This window comes from Armigeres subalbatus, chromosome 3 (genome assembly GCF_024139115.2).
Source record: "Armigeres subalbatus isolate Guangzhou_Male chromosome 3, GZ_Asu_2, whole genome shotgun sequence".
Classification (NCBI taxonomy): Eukaryota; Metazoa; Arthropoda; class Insecta; order Diptera; family Culicidae; genus Armigeres; species Armigeres subalbatus.
In genome coordinates this window covers 39,367,065-39,391,257 of record NC_085141.1, presented here as the reverse complement: position 1 = coordinate 39,391,257, position 24,193 = coordinate 39,367,065, and the positions used below count along the sequence as shown (strand labels likewise).

At 39.4% G+C, this 24,193-nt stretch overlaps 1 protein-coding gene across 1 annotated transcript in view; it reads left to right on the top strand.

Annotated features, from left to right (window-relative positions):
- Positions 1-21,909, top strand: part of LOC134226168 (uncharacterized) — a 134,741-nt gene extending 112,832 nt beyond the window's left edge. Inside the window, exon 2 of the mRNA XM_062706764.1 lies at positions 21,611-21,909. The gene's annotated coding sequence lies outside the window, so the exon portion shown is untranslated. The remainder of the gene's footprint in view (positions 1-21,610) is intronic.
- The last annotated feature ends 2,284 nt before the right edge of the window (positions 21,910-24,193 follow it).

Sequence of the window (24,193 nt, the reverse complement as noted above, 5' to 3'; positions counted from 1 at the left end):
ATCCATTTAAAACAAGCGATCAGCAGTTGGTGGTCTCAGAGGCTTCCAAGAAACGTTTAGTTATAAATACACATAAAGGTTTGTTTACTCATAAAAGATTACCATTTGGAGTGACGCCGACCGCTACTATCTTTCAATCCGTAATGGATAAAATTTTACTAGGAATTCCAAATGTTCGTCTGAGACGTACACAGACGTTCATTTAAGCAGAATCGGGTGCAGAGCTTTTAGTGAAAATTAAAACTGTATTATCAATTCAGTAGAAAACCGAAATGGAGATTAACGAAGTCGGATTTTCTCACAATCCGTACGCTAAAACTAACTTCGGAAGTGGTGCGCTTTTTTCGTTTAGTGATGCACTATACAGCGCGCCACTTCCGAAATTAGATTTAACGTATGGATTGTGAAAAAAAATCCAACTTCGCTGGCGGCTAATTCGGTTTTCTACTGAATTGATAATATCCAAGAGATTAGCGCAGCACAATGCACAATGGTCGGATTTGTCAAATTTCACGACATCAATCGATAACTCGAAAACTATCAGTGCTAGAGTTTTGACGTCTTCAGAAGAAATTATCTACAAGAAAAGATCGATTTTTGGTGTAAATTGCCATTAGGGTGGCCCTTTTGTGATTTTTTTTAATTGTATTTTTTTGATCTTTTGAGGTAGGTCATTATATTATTCTAAAAAGTTGTAAGGAATTTAATTCTAAGCATTTTGCATAATAAACATTTATTTTATTAAGAAAATTATTTTGAGCTATGATTTTCCTGATATACATGTTCAGCTACCTTAGACCTAAACTCATAATTTAATCCCTTATCAGTTTCCCTCTGAGCCTTACTTACTTCTGCAATATGTTCTTTGAACCTTACATCTAACGATCTTTTTGTTTGACCTACATATACTTTATCACACTGTGAACAATTAATTTGATAAACCCCGGCCTTATTTAACATTTCTACTCTATCCTTTGTGGAGCCCAACAGTGTCTTCAGTTGATTGCTTCTGCTGGAGAATACTAAATCGATGCCGAATTTCCTCAGTCGATGGCGTAGCTGGTGGGTGATGTGTCGATCATAGGGGACCGATACCCTCTTCAGCGGTTCATCGATCGGTGTCAGTGTTGTCAGTTCGTTTTTCCGTAGGTTCCTCTGCTTCTTGTTGATGATTGCTTGTATTGTTCTTTCCTTGTATCCGTTTATCCTCGCTGTTTCCAAGATGTGTTGTAGCTCCTTCGTTTTTCCTTCTTCGCTCAGGGGAATCGTCTGCATCCTGTGGATCATGTGATGAAAAGCTGCCATTTTGTGCTGATACGAATGATTTGATGTGTATGGGATGACTCTCATGGTGTTGGTGGGCTTCCTGTAGATTTCGAAGTCTAATGTTGCATTTGTTCTCTTGATAACCAGTAGATCCAAGAAAGGTAATTTACCTTCCTTTTCCTCCTCGTGGGTGAATTTGATGTCTTTATGCACGTTGTTTATCGCTTCCAAAATCCTGGGTAGATCTTTCCGGTTGATAATGCTGAAAATGTCGTCCACATATCTCCACCATTTCTCAGGTAGTACTCCTTGTTCCTCTAGGTTGTCCTCCAAATTCGCCATGAATAATTCGCACAAAACGGTGATAGCGGATTTCCATAGGTGCACCCTTCGTTTGTTTGTAGAAGCTTCCACGGAATGTAAAGTAGTTCTCGTTCATACATAATCTTGCAAGCTTGAGATACATCTTTACTTTTCCTCGCCATGCTGTATCCGTCCGTTGTTCTAGTAGCCAATCCTCCAAAAGGTTCAAAGCATCCTTCACTGGAACGCTTGGGAACAATGCCGCTACGTCGAATGATACCATGATGTCCTCTTCTCCGATGTTTCCTGATTCCAATATCCTCTTGGTGAACTCCTGGGTGTTTACAACTGATCTGCTGGGGAACGGCTTCGGCATACTCTGGAACTCCTTGACTAACCACTTTGCCAATGGTTGTGTAGGGGATCCCACTGATGAAACTATTTCTCGCATCTCTGTACCTGGCTTATGTATCTTTGGTAGTCCTTTGATCCTTGGTAACACAGGGTTCGTCATTTTAACCGAGAGGAGGATTTTAAAGGAGTTAAAGGAGAAACCAGTTTACTACATGAAGGCGGATAAAGGAAACGCAGTGGTGATAATGGACAAAGAGGACTACGATGAACAGATGACGACAAAAATCAATGGAGGACCATACAGGCATTTGAGAGTGGACCCACTACCCGGACTAATCCGACTTACGGATAAAACGATAAAGGAATGCAAGACGATCATCGGAGAAGCCCGCTATGTTTAAAGGCGACTATTATGCAAAGTTAATGCACCTCGAATGTTAAGCCGTTAGGTCATAGTTTTTGACCTCTAGTTTAAGGATCCGTGTCGATTGAAATATTTCATCGGTGAAAATTTGACTTTTTTACCATTTAAGGAGATATTTTCAACCTAAAAATCTATTCCGAATTTTTAAAAATTTTTGAAGCATGTTATATAAAATCCAGGCACCACATTTTTTTCCTGACACTTCAAGGAAAATTTTCATATAAAAACAATTTTCATATGATCAAAGTAGCAGAAGTTATACTAAAAATACTGTTGACACCGAACATATATTTCATTTTCGATAGCGAATTCTTGTGTAACTGCATATCTCATACGTGTTTATTAAAAAAACAGCAACCCTGCACCACTTGTTACCATAGCAACAGAATTTAACGCTGGATAGGCCAAGGAATTATATTTTAATTGTGTTCAATGTTCTAGGAGGAGACTATGACACAATTTTAGACAAAAACCCATTAGCTGGTGCGATTGGTCTACCAAATCTTCGGCCCTGCAGCAAAAAAAAACATCCAGACAAATTTGAAGTCTTGACATCAAAGGTCAACGCAACTCATCACGCTCAACTTGATTTCACTGGGCGTTACTGCCAAAGTCTTTTTTTTTTAAACGGGGAGTGTTGAAAGGAAAATAATGCAATGGTTATTACAAGGTATTAGAGAGTCTACCACAGGTAGTTGATTGTAGTAGTAACATTGTTGGACTTCTATTCAGACGCCAAAAGAGCTTTTTGTTACAGTTGGATAGCAGCCGGGCTACCAATCACCGGAAAATTTCTTATTTTGAAATTCCATGTTCTTGAATAGAGCGCATCACAGGGAGGCCTTACAAAGTATACGGAGCAAACAACGGAAGCCATCCACAGAAATTTCTATACTATCTACCAAAACTACAAAATGCCAGATAACCACGAACAGTATGCAAGTAAACTGTTATCCACGGTGGGAGCATATAACAGTGGTCACATAATGCAGACGTCCATTGAGGTTCAATCAAGTTTGAAATACAGAACATACATAAATACTACCTTGAACTAGTTCGTAGTTTTAATTTTTTGTTGATTTGAAATGTTAAAGAGTGATATTATGTTCTTAAATTTAATAATATTTCTTCTTATTGGAATTACATCAACCACTCTGACATATGCCGCCTCGGAGCTTAGTGTTCATTTAGCACTTCCATAGTTATTAACTGCGAGGTTTCTAGTCCAAGCTACCATTTTCGCATTCGTATATCATGAAGCTACGATGATACTTTATGCCCAGGGAAGGTGAGAATATTTCCTAGACAAAACCGGGAATCGAACCCAGCCACTTTTAGCATGGTCTTGCAGTGTAGCAGTACATCTTACCGCACGGCTAAGGAAGGCTACAGATCTATTCATAATAAACCGTAAGAACATTTGAGACTGGCAGTAATTTTAATATAACTTCTACTATTTTCATCATATGAAAATGTTTCTTAAAGCATCAGGAAAAAAAGTAGTGGTTGGGTTTTATATAACTTGTTTCAAATAAATTTTAAAAATCAGAAAAAGTTTTTTAGGTTAAAAATATTATCTTAAATAGTAAAAAAGTCAAAATTTCACCGATGAAATATTTTAATCGATGCAGATCCTTAAACTAGAGGTCAAAACTATGATCTTACGGCTTAACATCCGAGGTGCATTCACTTTGCATAATAGTTACCTTTAAACATAGCGTGGCCCGGGTTAAAATGACGAACCCTGTGTTACCAAGGATCAAAGGACTACCAAAGATACATAAGCCAGGTACAGAGATGCGAGAAATAGTTTCATCAGTGGGATCCCCTACAAAACTTGGCCAAGTGGTTAGTCAAGGAGTTCCAGAGTATGCCGAAGCCGTTCCCCAGCAGATCAGTTGTAAACACCCAGGAGTTCACCAAGAGGATATTGGAATCAGGAAACATCGGAGAAGAGGACATCATGGTATCATTCGACGTAGCGGCATTGTTCCCAAGCGTTCCAGTGAAGGATGCTTTGAACCTTTTGGAGGATTGGCTACTAGAACAACGGACGGATACAGCATGGCGAGGAAAAGTAAAGATGTATCTCAAGCTTGCAAGATTATGTATGAACGAGAACTACTTTACATTCCGTGGAAGCTTCTACAAACAAACGAAGGGTGCACCTATGGGAAATCCGCTATCACCGTTTTTGTGCGAATTATTCATGGCGAATTTGGAGGACAACCTAGAGGAACAAGGAGTACTACCCGAGAAATGGTGGAGATATGTGGACGACATTTTCAGCATTATCAACCGGAAAGATCTACCCAGGATTTTGGAAGCGATAAACAACGTGCATAAAGACATCAAATTCACCCACGAGGAGGAAAAGGAAGGTAAATTACCTTTCTTGGATCTACTGGTTATCAAGAGAACAAATGCAACATTAGACTTCGAAATCTACAGGAAGCCCACCAACACCATGAGAGTCATCCCATACACATCAAATCATTCGTATCAGCATAAAATGGCAGCTTTTCATCACATGATCCACAGGATGCAGACGATCCCCTTGAGCGAAGAAGGAAAAACGAAGGAGCTACAACACATCTTGGAAACAGCGAGGATAAACGGATACAAGGAAAGAACAATACAAGCAATCATCAACAAGAAGCAGAGGAACCTACGGAAAAACGAACTGACAACACTGACATCGATCGATGAACCGCTGAAGAGGGTATCGGTCCCCTATGATCGACACATCACCCACCAGCTACGCCATCGACTGAGGAAATTCGGCATCGATTTAGTATTCTCCAGCAGAAGCAATCAACTGAAGACACTGTTGGGCTCCACAAAGGATAGAGTAGAAATGTTAAATAAGGCCGGGGTTTATCAAATTAATTGTTCACAGTGTGATAAAGTATATGTAGGTCTAAGGTAGCTGAACATGTATATCAGGAAAATCATTCAATTACGACATCAAACATTAAAATTTTAAGAAATGTCTCTTCTCCGTGGAAACTTGATGTTGCTGAGAGCTTGGAAATCTACCGACAGGTACAAACGCGGTTGTTGAATAAAGATCAAGGAAATGGTAGCACCTGGCTCTTCAAGTTTATACCTAAGCATTAAGCGTATCAAGCGAGTAGAAATAAGCACCGTAGTAAGATAAGTACCTAGATAAATTATTATACCTACGCATAGTATAAATAGTGTAAGCTGCGATCATTTTCTTCAAGTCGATTCAAGTACGAGACACTGAAGACGGCCTTACTGTTGAGGTCGAAATACGTATCTGTCAAGATACAATTAAGTGGTGGAATTCAATGGGATTGTATAAACTCGTCTTATGACAGGTGAAAACATTCCACTAAAAAGCTCAAAATAATTTTCTTAATAAAATAAATGTTTGTTATCCAAAATGCTTAGAATTAAATTCCTTACAACTTTTTAGAATAATATAATGACCTAACTCAAAAGATCAAAAAAATACAATTAAAAAAAAATCACAAAGGGGCCACCCTAATGGCAATTTACACCAAAAATCGATCTTTTCTTGTAGATAATTTCTTCTGAAGACGTCAAAACTCTAGCACTGATAGTTTTCGAGTTATCGATTGATGTCGTGAAATTTGACAAATCCGACCATTGTGCATTGTGCTGCGCTAATCTCTTGGATATTATCAATTCAGTAGAAAACCGAATTAGCCGCCAGCGAAGTTGGATTTTTTTTCACAATCCATACGTTAAATCTAATTTCGGAAGTGGTGCGCTGTATAGTGCATCACCAAATGAAAACAGCGCTCCACTTCCGAAGTTAGATTTAGCGTACGGATTGTGAGAAAAATCCGACTTCGTTAATCTCCCATTTCGGTTTTCTACTGAATTGATAATACAGTTTTAATTTTCACTAAAAGCTCTGCACCCGATTCTGCTTAAATGAGAATGTCATCTATGTACGTCTGAACATTTGGAATACCTAGTAAAATTTTATCCATTATGGATTGAAAGATAGTAGCCACCGGCATCACTCCAAATGGTAATCTTTTATGAGTAAACAAACCTTTATGTGTATTTATAACTAAACGTTTCTTGGAAGCCTCTGAGACCACCAACTGCTGATCGCTTCTTTTAAATGGATAAGTGCTAATTTTTTTTGATCCGCTCTTATTTGTTATCAGCTTTTCAATTCCCGGGAACGGGTAATTATAAATGGATTTACTCAGAAAAAAACACGGTGTGCCTGTGACCGTTATTAACGAACAAAAATGTCCATCCATTCTGAACTCGCTCTTCGGAGGATATAATATCCAGGCATCTGCTGTGAAAATTTCAAAATATTTCATCTAGGGAATCGAAAGTTATAGCAGTTACAAATTTAATTATTTTTTGCGTTCGATATTTCACTAATATGCATCCATATATACCGTGAATTTCCTCCTGATTACATCCAAATAAATTATCATCAAATATGCAATTTGCAACCTCAATTAACTATAACCTAAAACCTAATCTTTGAATAATAGAAAAAATAGCAAAAGATGAATCGAAATAACATTGTACTAATATCAATGACAAAACAGACAATACAATCACAATACGGTATTCTCGACTTGAGTCGAGTCATGTACGAGATACTGAAGACGACTTTACAGTTAAGGTCCAAATACGTATATGTTAAAGTAATACGATTTGGTGGAATTAAATGGAATTGTACTAAGCTCGTCTCATGACAGTGAAATATTTCTTAAATAGTTTCAGTCTTTTAAAATCTTTCATTTTCTTTTCTGGCTTTATGGAAATGCGATGTCGAATACTAGTATTCCCTGTGTCAGTTAATTCATGTAGTAAATGCATTAATTTATGAAGTAAACGCATCGTAGCTCAGCAAGTCAGTTAAATTGTTGAGACGTTCCGAAGTGGTGCATATATGCTACCGTTCTCGGAAAAGGCGGTTTTCCTCGTGTGATCTAGCCTTTCCCATTTTTTCCAAATGAAACTCGTTTTCGTACCACTGCTTGAATCGAACTGGATGATGGTTGTATAACTGACAACAAATGATGCACATTGTTGTTTAAATGTTGGTTACTAGTCTTACTAACTACCCAGTACCCATGAAAGACAACATAGTTTCAGCGCGGTATTCTATGTTACCAACTATTATCATATTTAATAAAAGCAGAATCATCATATAGAGTGTAGTTACTTGTCTGTCATAGACAATATTCACACTTTGGTATGATTAGGTGATTGAAGTGCAATAATTCTGTATTTTGAATACCGTATTGTGATTGTATTGTCTGTTTTGTCATTGATATTAGTACAATGTTATTTCGATACATCCTTTGCTTTTTTTCTCTATTATTCAAAGAATAGGTTTTAGGTTATAGTTAATTGAGGTTGCAAATTGCATATTTGATGATAATTTATTTGGATGTAATCAGGAGGAAAATCACGGTATATATGGTTGCATATTAGAGAAATATCGAACGCAAAAATCATTAAATTTGTAACTGCTATAACTTTCGATTCCCTAGATGAAATATTTTGAAATTTTCATAGCAGACGCCTGGATATTATATCTTTCGAAAGGCGAGTTCAGAATGGATGGACATTTTTTTCGTTAATAATGGTCACAGACACACCGTGAAAATATTGTAAGCTCTTTTAGTTGAATGTGTTCAACCGTCTAAGACGAGTTTAGTACTTTCCATTTAATTCTACTACGTTGTGTTATCTTTGCAGATACGTATTTCGACCGTCTAATATATTTTCTATTCGGTTTCACCACCACTACGATTGATGAGGCCCATTCGGCGTATTCAACTTTTTCTAGTATACCCTTGTGTTCAAGATCTTCTAAATGTTTAGCTACCGTTTCTCTGTGTTTGAATGCTACTGTGTAAGGTCTATGTACAAAAGGGATCGCGTTTGGGTTCATCTTTTTGTCCACTATCACACTATGGGTTCTGTTAAATCATCATCCAATGTTACAGCAAACTCTTTCTTCAGTTCGTTTACTGTGTTCAATCCACAGTTCTCTTCTTCACTCACTCAAAGAGTTGAGTTTGAAAGTTCCTCTCCATCTCGGCCATATAAAATTGAGCCAGTCCCGACTAAAGTCACTAGATATAAAGCTTTTTTTTTAAACTGAGGTAATGGAAATCTGCAACCAGACACCTGGGGAGGCGAACCCAGGTAGTGTGGGGATGGGATCACCACTCCCGACTCAATAAAACCAACTCCTTCCTCTCCACTCATTCCCCCGGCCCGCAATTAACCGATTCAATACGGATGGGTCATATTACTCAAGACGAAAATCAGCTGTTAAAAATCAGTTTTAAGAGATTGAGCTTTGCTTTCTTCAGCAAAAATGTTCAAAATTAACTGCTCCATTTAGGAATAATATTGTACAGGTCAGATTACGGGCACTTCGATGATCTAGAGCATCCAAACTGTCATTGAGTTGTAATTTTGATGTTCTTAGGAATCAGCACCATACTTTACCATATTCTTGTTAAATAATTAAAAATGAAATGCTTAATTATAAAATCCAGTGCCTGCCCAGCGGTATAACAGGTCTTTTTTCAATATCTACGATACTCCAAACTGTCCTTGAATTCAGATCTTAACGTTCAAATCGTTCAACAAGAAGATCTACGATTTCCTCACTATTTTTATGAGTTGGAATAGCTCCACAGTACCTCGTAACACCATTACAGATATATTACAGACTTCACTCGACATCTACGACTCTCCAAACTATCCTTGAGTATAGATCTTAATATTTAAATCGATCAACATGAAGATTTTCGATGTCTCAACTATTTTTATGAGTTGGAATAGCACCACGGGACTTCATTACATCATTACAGACAAACTACAGAATTCGTTCGATATCTACGACTCTCCAAACTATGAGTATAGATCTTAATATTCAAATCGATCAACATGAAGATCTTCGATGTCTCAACTATTTTTATAAGTTCAATCAAAGGTAATTGCCTATTTCCGGGGATTAAACCACCCGACTTGGACGTTAATTTACAATGTTATGAAAACTCATATGTGAATATGTACGTTATGTGGAAGATATTGATTTGGAAAATGTATTGGAGGTAACCACTTTCCCTTCGATGGGACTCGAACCCATGACCCAACAGTACGCTAGACTGGTGCTTTAACCAACTAAGCTACGAAGGACCTCCGTCGGCCTTCGCAACCTAGCGGCTACTGAACGAGCTCGAGATTCCCAAATTGGACGCATAGTCAAATCACTCGCAATCCATTTCTCAAGCCAATACTTCCACATGTGTATTGTACACGTCCACATTAGAGGAGCGTGAGTATTTAGAATGTCTGGCGGCTATACACATTCTTCATCAGCAACGGTACTGACCAAGTGAGGTTGTGTAAGCTATTTGCCAGTCGGTCGTCAAGCTCAGACCCGACCGCATTGCGTAGGCAAGAGCACGCAACTCAAGTTCAGTTCAATCAAAGGTAATTGCCTATTTCCGGGGATTAAACCACCCGACTTGGACGTTAATTTATTAATGAGAAATTAATTTCGAGCTGATAACGCAAATGATGTTAATGTTATGAAAACTCATATGTGAATATGTACATTTTCCAAATCAATATCTTCCACATAACGTACATATTCACATATGAGTTTTCATAACATTGTAAATTAACGTCCAAGTCGGGTGGTTTAATCCCCGGAAATAGGCAATTACCTTTGATTGAACTGAACTTGAGTTGCGTGCTCTTGCCTACGCAATGCGGTCGGGTCTGAGCTTGACGACCGACTGGCAAATAGCTTACACAACCTCACTTGGTCAGTACCGTTGCTGATGAAGAATGTGTATAGCCGCCAGACATTCTAAATACTCACGCTCCTCTAATGTGGACGTGTACAATACACATGTGGAAGTATTGGCTTGAGAAATGGATTGCGAGTGATTTGACTATGCGTCCAATTTGGGAATCTCGAGCTCGTTCAGTAGCCGCTAGGTTGCGAAGGCCGACGGAGGTCCTTCGTAGCTTAGTTGGTTAAAGCACCAGTCTAGCGTACTGTTGGGTCATGGGTTCGAGTCCCATCGAAGGGAAAGTGGTTACCTCCAATACATTTTCCAAATCAATATCTTCCACATAACGTACATATTCACATATGAGTTTTCATAATATTTTTATAAATTGGAATAGCTCCCCGGGACTTCATTACATCATTACAGACAAACTACATAACTTGTTTGACATCTACGACACTCCAAACTATCCTTGAATTCAGATCTTAATATTCAAATTGATCAACACGAAGATCTTCGATGTCCTTACTAGTTTCATAGGCTGGAATAGCTCCAAGGTACCTCGTAACACTATGACAGACACACCACAGAATTCAATTCACATCTACGACAATGCAAACTATCCTTGAGTACAGATTTTAATGTTCAAATCGATCAACATGAAGATCTACGATGTCCTCACTATTTTTATGATTTGGAATAGCTCCATAATACCTCGTAACATCATTACAGACACATTACAGACTTCACTCGACGTCTACGACTCTCCAAACTATCCTTGAGTATAGATCTTAGTATTCAAATCGATCAACATGAAGATCTTCAATGTCTCAACTATTTTTATGAATTGAAATAGCTTCCCGGGACTTCATTACATCATTACAGACAAACTACATAACTCGTTCGACATCTACGACACTCCAAAGTATCCTTGAATTCAGATCTTAATATTCAAATCGATCAACACGAAGATCTTCGATGTCCTTACTAGTTTCATAGGCTGGAACATGGCATAGGCTGGCAACACCATTACAGACAAACTACAGAATTCGTTCGAAATCTACGACACTCCGAACTATCCTTGAGTACAGATCTTGATATTAAAATCCATCAACATGAAGATCTTCGATGTCCTCACTAGTTTTATGAGTTGGGATAGCTCCAAGGTGCCTCGTAAGACCATTACAGACGCACCACAGAATTCGTTCAATATCTACGACACTTCAAACTGCCCTTGAGTACAAATCTTAATATTCAAAACGATATACAGTAGCCGTTCGATAACTGCAAAATGTTTACTTTTCAGTTAACGAATGCCGTTCGATAACTGCAACGCATTCTAGACGTCAAATGGTTGTCAATCGACATCAGATGCAATAAAAGTGCATCAAAATGTGCAGCGAAATGCAGCTGTCATTGAGTTTGACATCAGTTTGAAGCATAGCGGTCCGATAACTGCAAAACTGTTGCAACTATCGAATTGCAGTTAAATGACTTGCAGTTATCGAACGTCTACTGTACAGACATCTTCGATGTCTCAACTATTTTTATATATTGGAATAGCTCCACGAAACTTCGTTACACTATTATAGACACATTACAGAATTCGTTGAACTTCAACGACACAACAAACTGTCTTTGAGCTCAGATCCTAATATTCAAATGGATCAAAAGAAGTTCTTTGATGTCCCCACTATTTTTATGAATTGGAATAGCTCCACGGTACCTCGTGGCACCACCACTACAGACATACTAAATACTTCAGTCGACATCTACGTTTCTCCAAACTATCCTTGCGTGCCGATCTCAATATTCAAATCGATCAACTTGAAGATCCTCGATGTCCCTACTAGTTTTATGAGTTGGAATAGCTCCACGGGACTTCATTACACCATTACAGATACGCTACAGAATTTGTTCAATATCTGCGACACTCCAAACTGTCCTTGAGTACAGATCTTAATATTCAAAACGATCAACATGAAAATCTTCGATGACTCAACTATTTTTATGAGTTGGAATAGCTCATGTATGGTATCGTAGATATTATTTGTATATGCTGGTGTAATGATGTCCCATGGGGCTTCTAAAACTAACATACAAGTTCGAAAACCTATGGATCACTTTGTTGATCTTGTAAACCTTGAATATATGAGCTCAAGAATGCTGGGGAGTACCGAAGATATTCTGGGAATGTTATAATTTTTATTTACTGATGTAATGATGTCTCATGAGGTTTTTGCAACTGATACATAAGCTAAATAGCCATTGAATCAATCTGTTGGTCTTTTATACCTCCAACATCTAGATTCAAGAATGGTTTGAAGTATCGTAAACTTTCTGGAAAAAATGTATACAAAATACTGGTGCAATGATGTCCCATGGGGCTTCACCAACTAAGACACAAGCTCGGAAACCTATGAATCACTCCTTTGGTCTTGTACACCTCCAATATCTGACTTAAGAATGCTTTAGAGTATCATAGCTATTCTGGGAATGTTGAATTTCTCATATTCTAATGTAATGATTATATACTGGTGTAATGATGTCAAATAGGATTTCACCAACTAACACACAAGCTCGGAAACCTAGGAATCACTCTGTTGGTGTTGCACACCTCCAAGATCTGAACTCAAGTATGGTTTGGAGTACCTTCGATTATCTGAGAATGTTTATTTTTTATATACTGACGTATATAAGTTTGTAGGCTTCGTGGCCGTGCAGTTAGCGACGTCAATCGTCTAGACGCAAGGGCTATGGAGCGTGGATTCGATTCCCGCCCCGGTAAGGAGAAAACTTTTCTTGATCGAAAAATTCTCCACCGGTCCACTGGGTAATATGTGTTCTGTCCATTGTCTAGGTGTTAAGTGTTCAGTCTGTACGACCTCTGGTCGAAGACGGTGTTCCTGTCTTTTTGTAATAATGTACCATGGGGCTTCACCAACTAACACACAAGCTTGGAAGCCTATGAATCACTCTGTTGGTCTTGTAGACCTCCAATATCTGAACTCACGAATGATTTGGAGTACCGCAGGAACTCTGGGAATGTTGTGAATTGTATATACTGGTGTAATGATGTCCCATGGGATTGATTCAACTAACACACAAGCTCAGGACTGTATGAATCACTCTATTGGTGTGGTAGACCTTCAATATCTGATCTCAAGAATGGTTTGGAGTACCATAGCTATTCTGGGAATGTTGAATTTTTTAAATACTGATGTAATGATGTCTAATGGGATTTCTACAACTAACACACAAGCTCAGGAACCTATGAATTACTCTGTTGATCTTGTAGACCTCCAAGATCTGAACTCAAGAATATTTTGGAGTACCGTTGATGTTCTGGTAACACTGCGATTTGCTAAAAATAGTTTATTTATGTCTCAAGTATCATTGCTAACTTCATATTAGGATTGAGGCCCCGTAAAACGCTTTGTTGTTTATGTAGACCATCAAGATCTGAACTCAAGGAAGGTTTGGAAGCCCCAAAAAATATTTAAAAAAATATTTTCCCCCATATTTCTACTTTTTTATGGTTTGCATCCGTTTTTGAAGCAGTTTGTCCTAAATTTATGTTGAAATACGGCGAAAAAAAAATCCGTATTGAATCGGTGCAATTCTTCGGGGGATGACTATTGGGCATTGCGCCCCCTACATGACGTACACAAGTGCACGTATGCGCCTCGACTCTCCGACACTACCCATGCAACACGTTTGCACAAGACACACTGCACAATGGTCCCAGAGTCGAATCTAGCAAGACAAAAATGTTTACGCCAAAACTATTAGTTTTAGATATATAGTGTCTTTGGGAAAGAAATTTCATATTTTTTGACGATTTTCTTCCATGTAGTGAAATTAGGGTGGTACCTCTATTTCAGAAGTTCATAATATCAACTTTTTAATTTTTCGGTAAAGACTTGTGCAATGTTCCACAAAGTTCGTCGGCAGTTCGGCCACATTGAGAGTTGACGTAAAGTCAATGTCAACTTCTCTCCCCGAACAGCCAAGATTGCTGTGTGGTGTCGGCAGCCTGTTATCTGGCTAAGAATAACGCTACGGATTGCCTGTTCCGGTGGTAGAAGTCCACCATACAGGTGACCCTAAATTCTTGGTGTGATGCGGCTTTATGCTTACCGTGCCTACGAATGAATGGTTAGGGGGGTCTAAAAGAACCTAACCGCTAACGGAGCCTGTGAAGCACCAGGGCACCCTTCACAGTATCTAGCCCTTACTGCGCTAATCGGAGCTATGGCGTAGTTGACTTTTTGCTTCTCCGAAATAATCGGCTACTCTTATTCAATCTCAACTTGAGGTTAAATAAGGGTGGGATTATGAGTATGTTTTTATTTAGTTTTTCAACAAATTGTCACCTATATGGATTCGCTTTATGCGTTATACACATTGTACTCTGTGTTTCGTCTTTGACTTTCTTGATAAGATACCAATTTGGTTTCATCGTTGCTGTTCTTATTAATGCTGAAGTTGTGGAGTGCATTATCTTAATTTGCAATGGCTTCAGTTAAGATAGCTCAAATCAATCTTCAGCATAAAAGAACAGCAACGATTAATCTTTGTAGACTTATGCAAAATGGCAAATCCCAAGTGGCTTTGGTGCAGGAACCCTATTTTCGCAAGGGTAGCTTCTACCTAGGTAACCTAGTGAACCCGGTTTTTGCTGCTTTCAGTAAAGAAATGGCAAACTCTCGATCAATGCCGCGTGCATGTGTGCTTGTTAACAATGCTATTGTTGCTACACTTATCTCTGAACTAACAACCAGAGATGTATGTGCTGTCACAATTGATGCAACTGGCGGAACCCCCGTCAGGAAATACGTCTATTGTTCGGTTTATTTACCACATGATGAACCATCCCCTACGGATGCTTTCAAACGAGTTGTCATATATTGCACTTCAAAAGGCCTTCCGCTAATTGTCGGCAGTGATGCTAATGCTCATCACATCATCTGGGGTAGCTCGGATATCAATCTGAGAGGCTCCAGCTTGATGGAATACTTAAGTAGTACCGAACTTAGTTTACTTAACATAGGCAATCGCCCAACCTTTATGGTATCTAATAGAGCAGAGGTGTTAGACATAACCCTTTGCTCCAATAGAATCAGTCACGAGTTGACGAATTGGCATGTGTCAGATGAGGAATCGATATCTGACCATCGCTACATCTACTTTGATCATTTGAATGTTACTTCGCAGACCTTGCGTTTTAGAAATCCTCGTTCAACAAACTGGGATCTTTACACAGAGTTGCTCTCTACCAAATTTCATGGATATCTACCTTCTATAGAAACTCCTACCGACTTGGATGATGCAGTTGATACTGCACATCGTGGAAGCTTTCGAAGAAGCTTGCCCTTTACGTTCTGTAAAAACCTCAAGAGGAACCCCATGGTGGAATTCCGATTTGGCTAAGCTAAAGAAACAGTGCAGAAGGAGTTGGAACAGACGCCATTCAGCAGGGACGGATTCTTTCAAGTTGGCTCGCAAAGCTTACAAGAAGGCTCTACGATCTGCTGAACGATCCGGCTGGAAAACCTTTGTGCAAATGTTTCCAATTTGAGTGAAGCCAGTCGATTGAATAAAATTCTTGCGAGATCCAAGGATTTCCAAGTTGGCGAAATTCGCAAGCGAAATGGCGACTACACTTCTTCTGATGAAGAATCGTTAGAGCACTTATTTGCTACGCACTTCCCTGGATGTGTCGATATAACATCTTCGGATGATCCTGATGTCTTTTCATGTAGCTATGGGTCTTGGGCTCAAGCACGTAGAATCATAACTACTGAATCGATTCAATGGGCACTTAACAGTTTTGCTCCCTACAAATCTCCAGGGGAGGATGGCGATTTATCCCGTTCTACTTCAGAGAGGTTTTGAGCATATCAAACATGTTTTGAAAAAGCTTTTAGTATGCAGTTTTGCTACTGGGTATATTCCCATATCCTGGCGGGATGTCACTGTAAAGTTTATCCCAGGACGTGCTTCGTATGAAGAAGCAAAGAGTTTTAGACCCATCAGTCTGACCTCATTTCTTCTGAAATGCTTAGAACGTATTATCGATCATCACATTCGTGATGACTGTTTGGCAAACATGCCTCTTCATGTTTATCAACATGCTTACCAATCTGGAAAGTCCACCGTGACTCTTCTACACAAGGTTGTGTACGATATCGAGAAAGCATTCGCTCAAAAGCAATCGTGCTTGGGTGCTTTCTTAGATATTGAAGGTGCTTTCGACAACGTGTCTTTCGATGCAATATTGGAAGCCGCACGTTGTCATGGGCTACCTCATATTATTACCAAATGGATTCACCAGATGCTTAAAAACCGACATCTCTACTCGACATTACGTCAAGCAGCGATTAGGAAATTAAGTGTCTGCGGATGCCCTCAAGGGGGAGTATTATCTCCACTTTTGTGGAATCTCGTTGCAGATACGCTATTGAGGTTACTCAATAATGGCGGTTTTCCTACCTATGGATTTGCCGACGACTATCTTACATTGATAGTGGGTTTGTGCATTACTACCTTATTCGACCTGATGCAAAATGCTCTTCAGGTAGTTGAGAGTTGGTGTCGCCAATATGGCCTTTCGGTCAATCCGAGTAAAACATCTATTGTTCTTTTCACGGAAAAACGTAATCGTAATGGTATTCGTCCATTACATCTTTTTGGTTATGAAATCAATGTAACAGATCAAGTAAAGTACGTGGGTCTAATTTTGGATTCAAAGCTTTCCTGGACTCCTAACATTGAGTTCAGAATCAAAAAGGCGTGTATGGCTTTCGGCCAATGCCGACGAACCTTTGGTAAAACTTGGGGTATTAAACCCAAATATATCAAATGGATTTACAAAACAGTTGTACGACCAATTTTGGCTTATGGATGTCTTGTGTGGTGGCAAAAGGGGGAAGGAGGACAATTCAGTCTAAATTAGGCCATCTTCAAAGGATGTGCCTAATGGCAATGACTGGTGCGTTCTCTTCAACTCCCACGGCTGCTCTCGAAGTTCTCTTCGACGTGGCCCCACTACACATACATCTCAAACAAGAAGCATTTTCTTGTACTTACCGACTATGGGTACTCGGTTTTATGGAGGAGAATCCTATAAACCGCAGTTCTACACACACTTCGTTGTTACCGCTTATGGTTAATTGGGACAAAATTTTCCTTGCTCCAAGTGATCTCACACACGTTAGTAGTTTTCCTTATAGGACATTTTCAACACAATTCCCCTCGCGGGATGAGTGGACATCTGGCTATTTGGAGAGAAGTATGTCGGACAGCATTGTTTGTTACACTGACGGCTCCCTCCTCGAAGGTAGAGCAGGTGCAGGCGTCTATTCGCGTGAGCTGAGATTGGAACAGTCACACTCACTGGGTACACACTGCACTGTCTTTCAAGCGGAAATATTTGCCATCATGTGTGGAGTGCAATCTGCACTGCAGCAACGCATTATGGGCAAAGTAATATACTTCTGTTCAGATAGCCAAGCAGCTATTAAAGCTCTCGCCTCGGCCAACTCAAGGTCGAAGTTAGTAATCGCATGTCGAACTCAAATTGAGGAACTGAATTCAGTTAATACTTTACACCTTATATGGGTACCTGGCCATTCTTCCATAGCTGGAAACGAATTGGCTGATGAGTTAGCTCGTAATGGAGCATCGCATGACTTTATTGGTCCTGAGCCAGCTATTCCAATATCCAAATGTTGGGTGAAGCTTTTGATCAACTCTTGGGCTGTCACTCAGCACAAATGGCATTGGAGTAGTCTGGACTCATGTCATCAAACAAAATTGTACATCCGGGAGCCATCTCCGGTAGTAGCAAGCTATCTAGCTAATCTGTCTAAACAGAACTGCAGTGTCTTAGTCAAGGCCTTGACAGGTCACTGCCGACTGAACTATCACATGGCAAATATTCAACGCGTTGAATCATCTGTTTGTGATAGTTGTGAATCCGATTATGGAACTTCTTATCATCTAATATGTAACTGCCCAGTCTATGCACAATTGCGCTTCCAAATATTTGGTAAACACTTACTTAGTGAAATTGACTTCAGAAACCTGAACCTTCAGAGTATTTTGTTGTTCATAATCCGTTGTGGTAAGGAGTTATAAGCTCTTGTACGCTTATGCGTTATATGCCCTCTTCAAGGGCCCTTTTCCAAACATTCCCTTTGTTCTCCCATCCACTTTCCTTTCCTTTTTGTTCACTTCCTTTTCCGTCAGGTGTGTGATGAAAAAGGCTGTGAAGGCGATGGCACAAATCTCCCAAATTGAGGTGAACGTGCCCCTGGAGCCGACGTTCTGATACCTGATACCTGATTAGTTTTAGATATATAGTGTCTTTGGGAAAGAAATTTCATATTTTTTGACGATTTTTTTCCATGTAGTGAAATTAGGGTGGTACCTATATTTCAGAAGTTCATAATATCAACTTTTTAATTTTTCGGTAAAGACTTGTGCAATGTTCCACAAAGTTGTAGAGCAATTAATTTTGAGCAACTTTGCCGAAGAAACCATTTTTATATCACTTATGGTTCACAAGTTATGAGCTTTTTCATAAATACGTTAGGGCGGTCCCTAAAAATCGGTATTCTTCACATAACTTTTTATACATTCATTTCTCGCATAAACTTTGTTCCGAGCACTTTTAGGACTTTTGAAGACGCACATTTTTGTTAAAGAACCATGGATCTATCTCTTATAAGAAAAAAGTTATTCGAGTTTTTGTATGAAAAACATGTTTTTTTTCATATGCGTATATTTCAAAATGGAGCAAACCGATTTCCAATCTATTGGTTCTATTCGAAAGCTCGCACTTTTCTGCGTTTATGGTGGGAAAACTGAGAGAGCGTTTTTTGTTTAAAGCGTTTTATTTCATTTTGAAAAAATATGTTTTTAATCGAAAAACGGCTATAACTTGATAAATAAACGGAATAGGTCCATGGGTCTTCAACAAAACATGTGTCTTTAGAAGTTCTAAATGTGGTCCATACAAAGTATCCTCAAAATCAATACATAAAAATATATTTAAAAAACGGTTTACGTAAGGAAATAAACGTTAGATCGATCAAAGTAGGCTGAACCAGAGAGCGCATTTTCTCGGTTCACCGGTTCATTCTTACTGAATGTTTACATACGAGTTGAGACTGCCATGTCTTTTGTGTGCCATGTTAAACATCAAACAAAAAATCAGGCTACTATGCATATTAATGGTAGTAGCTTGGTTTTCTGTTGGATATGTAGCGTTAAAAATACGTCACTTTTGAAGTATAGCCTTTGATACAAGCCTATCTTGATATGATTAGATTTTTTTTCGGTATCGCCAGTGGGAGAAAACGAAGATGACCAGTGGTTAGCTACTGATTTGTTTTTATTACTATTACGTTAAAATCAAATCTTCACATTTGGCCGCCTCGTGGTGCATCCTAGCGGTGAATGCTTGGATAGCACGTGCTATTTGTACTGCGGAGAAATTTTTCACATCTATGAGAGCTTTGGAAAATTATCACGAAAGTTGTAATTTTTGTTGCAAGGCACAATAACGTCAAAAAAAATCATACGCTCTGTCGACCAGCCTACTTTGATCTAACTAACGTTTATTTCCTTACGAAAACCGTTTTTTATAAATATATTTTATGTATTGATTTTGAGGGATACTTTGCATGGACCATATCTAGAACTTCTAAAGGCACATCTTTTTGTTGAAGAACCATGGACCTATCTCGTTTATTAATCAAGTTATAGCCGTTTTCGATTAAAAACATATTTTTTTTTCAAAATGAAATAAAACGCTTTAAACAAAAAACGCTCTCTCAGTTTTCCCACCATAAACGCAGAAAAGTGCGAGCTTTCGAATAGAACCAATAGATTGAAAATCGGTTTGCTCCATTTTGAAATATACGCATATGAAAAAAACATGTTTTTCATACAAAAACTCGAATAACTTTTTTCTTATAAGAGATAGATCCATGGTTTTTTAACAAAAATGTGCGTCTTCAAAAGTCCTAAAAGTGCTCGGAACAAAGTTTATGCGAGAAATGAATGTATGAAAAGTTATGTGAAGAATACCGATTTTTAGGGACCGCCCTAACGTATTTATTAAAAAGCTCATAACTTGTGAACCATAAGTGATAGAAAAATGGTTTCTTCGGCAAAGTTGCTCAAAATTAATTGCTCTACAACTTTGTGGAACATTGCACAAGTCTTTACCGAAAAATTAAAAAGTTGATATTATGAACTTCTGAAATATAGGTATCACCCTAATTTCACTGCATGGAAAAAAATCGTCAAAATATATGAAATTTTTTTCCCAAAGACACTATATATCTAAAACTAATAGTTTTGGCGCAAACATTTTTGTCTTGCTAGATTCGACTCTGGGACCATTGTGCACTGGCACCACATGTACCCCAACACTCTCCTGCCTAATTATTTCGATCTGGCTAATTGTTTCACTCTCCCCCCAGGTCATTCATCCCCTCGGCACGGATCGCCTGACTCCTTGGGATTGATTAATGGCCCAAAATGTGAACTTTCTGAATAGCCATCTTTCAACACATTTTTGACACCCACATGTACACATTTTGGACACCTCTAAGGAGTCGTACACTAATTACGTAAGCACTTATGGGGGAGGGAACGCCGCCTACAAGGTACTCTCCCAAATTTTATGCCGTCGACTAGCACCAACTGCAAGTTCGTGGGGCAGTACCAGGCGGGTTTTATGGGCGAACGCTCCACCACGGACCAGGTGTTCGCCATTTGCCAAGTACTGCAGAAATGCCGCGAATACAACGTGCCCACACATCATCTATTCATCGACTTCAAAGCCGCATATGATACAATCGATCGGGACCAGCTATGGCAGCTAATGCACGAACACGGTTTTCCGGATAAACTGACACGGTTGATCAAAGCCACGATGGATCGGGTGATGTGCGTAGTTCGAGTTTCAGGGGCATGCTCGAGTCCCTTCGAAACGCGCGGAGGGTTACGGCAAGGTGATGGTCTTTCGTGTTTGCTATTCAACATCGCTCTGGAAGGGGTAATACGAAGAGCAGGGATTAACACGAGTGGTACAATTTTCAATAAGTCCGTCCAGCTATTTGGTTTCGCCGACGACATAGATATTATGGCACGTAACTTTGAGAAGATGGAGGAAGCCTACATCAGACTGAAGAGGGAAGCTAAGCGGATTGGACTAGTCATCAACACGTCGAAGACGAAGTACATGATAGGAAGAGGTTCAAGAGAAGACAATGTGAGCCACCCACCGCGAGTTTGCATCGGTGGTGACGAAATCGAGGTGGTAGAAGAATTTGTGTACTTGGGCTCACTGGTGACTGCCGAAAATGACACCAGCAGAGAAATTCGGAGACGCATAGTGGCTGGAAATCGTACGTACTTTGACTCCGCAAGACGCTCCGATCGAATAGAGTTCGCCGCCGTACCAAACTGACAATCTACAAAACGCTCATTAGACCGGTAGTCCTCTACGGACACGAGACCTGGACGATGCTCGTGGAGGACCAACGCGCACTTGGAGTTTTCGAAAGGAAAGTGCTGCGTACCATCTATGGTGGGGTGCAGATGGCGGACGGTACGTGGAGGAGGCGAATGAACCACGAATTGCATCAGCTGTTGGGAGAACCATCCATCGTTCACACCGCGAAAATCGGACGACTGCGATGGGCCGGGCTCGTAGCCAGAATGTCGGTCAGTAACCCGGTGAAAATGGTTCTCGACAACGATCCGACGGGCACAAGAAGGCGATGTGCGCAGCGGGCAAGGTGGTTCGATCAGGTGGAAGATGACTTGCGGACCCTCCGTAGACTGCGTGGTTGGCGACGTGTAGCCATGGACCGAGCCGAATGGAGAAGACTCTTATATACCGCACAGGCCACTTCGGCCTTAGTCTGAATAAATAATAAATAAAATATGGGGGAGGGGGGGTTTGCCATTTCTTTACGCTCCATATAAATAAAAAATGATTGGTATGGAAAAAATCTTACATGGGGGGAGGGAGGGTTGAAAAACACAGAGAAATTGCTTACATAATTAGTGTATGGCCCCTAATTCATTCTGTTCAAATTCTAATTTTCATGTTCCGTTGGTCAAATGATTCAACACCCTGAACAAAATCTGTAGGGGAAACTGGACACACGTGATCCCCGGGGACACATGATCCCCCCTGTTTTCTCGAAACCTAATAAAATTTTTATACCACTGATATGTGTAAACAGATCCGACAGATAGACAGATAATTGAATCTGAATAACATTCGATGTTAGTTCCTTTATGAATATGGGTTTTAAAAAGGTTTTATTATTTTAGCGTTCTCAAATCTTTTTTCCTGCAAAGTTAAAAAAAGCCAATAACTTTGAATATATCACACCAAAACGTGTCAAATTTTTACTAAACGTAGTTTTATTATTAACTAGTCGACCCGGCAGACGTTGTCCTGCATAGTAGGCGAAAATGCCCATGCAAGATTTCCATACGATTCTGAATTTTAGGTTTTCCCGAGTTACTCCACTTTATTCGTGATTTTCACATAAGGAAATATCATATAAACCCGTCGGAAACGATAACGAACATATCTACTGAAGGAATGAAAAAAATCCATCCAGCCGTTTTTGAGTTATGCGGATACGAACACAGACCATTTCATTTTTATTATATAGATTTATTATGAATAAGCTCATTAAATTGATTGTTGCTCATTTCACACTGAATGGAGAAATAAACCAAGACAAATACTCACCATGGACACACTTGATCCCCCACAGTTTGGACACACTTGATCCCGATATTGCATATAATTAGGCGTTTGTTGTATTTTATTGCATTTGCGTATTATTGTATTACATGCAACTTATTGATCTGTTATAATTCTTTTCTGGTTTAAAAGTTTAAATAGATTTATTTACTTCCTTCAATTTTATCATTCAAGCACACGCGTTTTTTGAATTTGTCAATAGCCTAATCTTATTACCTAGAACAAAGTGTACTTAAACATACTTAACTTTGATTAGTTTTATTAAATACGAGTAAATCAATCAACATAATGTTCAATCTAAGATTAAATAAAGGTTTGAATATTCAAGGGGGTGTTCACCGGGTATAAAATCAGTACTGTTAGATCTACTATTAAATTTTACTTTCTCTTTCCAATGGGGTAAGTTTATTAAGAATCACTGCTTTAATCGTATTTTATCGCAAGTCTTCCTGGCTGTCTTCCCAAAGAACGTTTAACAATAGGCTAATCCTACTACTATTCAGTATTTTAAAAGAAATGCAGTCCAGCATTTGTGTACTAAAAATATACACGTAAACAGTGGCGTAGCCAGGGGGGTGGTTTTGGGCATAAACCCCCCCCCCCCAAAGACAAAATTTTTAGAAGAAATTTTTTTTTTCGAAAAAAAATATGTTCCGAAAACCCCCCCCAGACCAATTTTCTGGCTACGCCACTGCACGTAAATATAATGTTTCTAGCATGCGGGACAGTACCACATTGATGTATGGAGTCACCAGCCTGGTATGATCACGGTCGTGGTATTGATAGTAGTCTGGTGACCGCGATACATCACAGACCTCTTTTGTTGGTTCCAAAATCAAAATAGTCACCCTTTTTTTTTTTGAGCAAAGGTAAACGGAAATCTGCATCCAGACACCTGAGGAGGTTAACTCAGGAAGTGTGGGGATGGGTATGTTACCCGACCCACTAAAACCAAAACCCTTTCGCCAGTCCGTACCCCCGGCCCGCAATTAAGCAATACATCAGGGGGGGGGGGGGACTATTGAGAACGCTCACGCCTATGCTAACGCACTTGACGTTAATACACATCGATTTCAAGGGTGGTAACCTCACCACCCGTCGATCGCAAGCTATGATAGTAACCTAGCGGTCCGTATCATAATCTCACGTTGGAGACGAGCACCCCGACAACAACCACCGCGCATGAACCGCAATGACCTCTATATCTACATACGGAGGTCCCCGCAGCCCACCCGCGACATG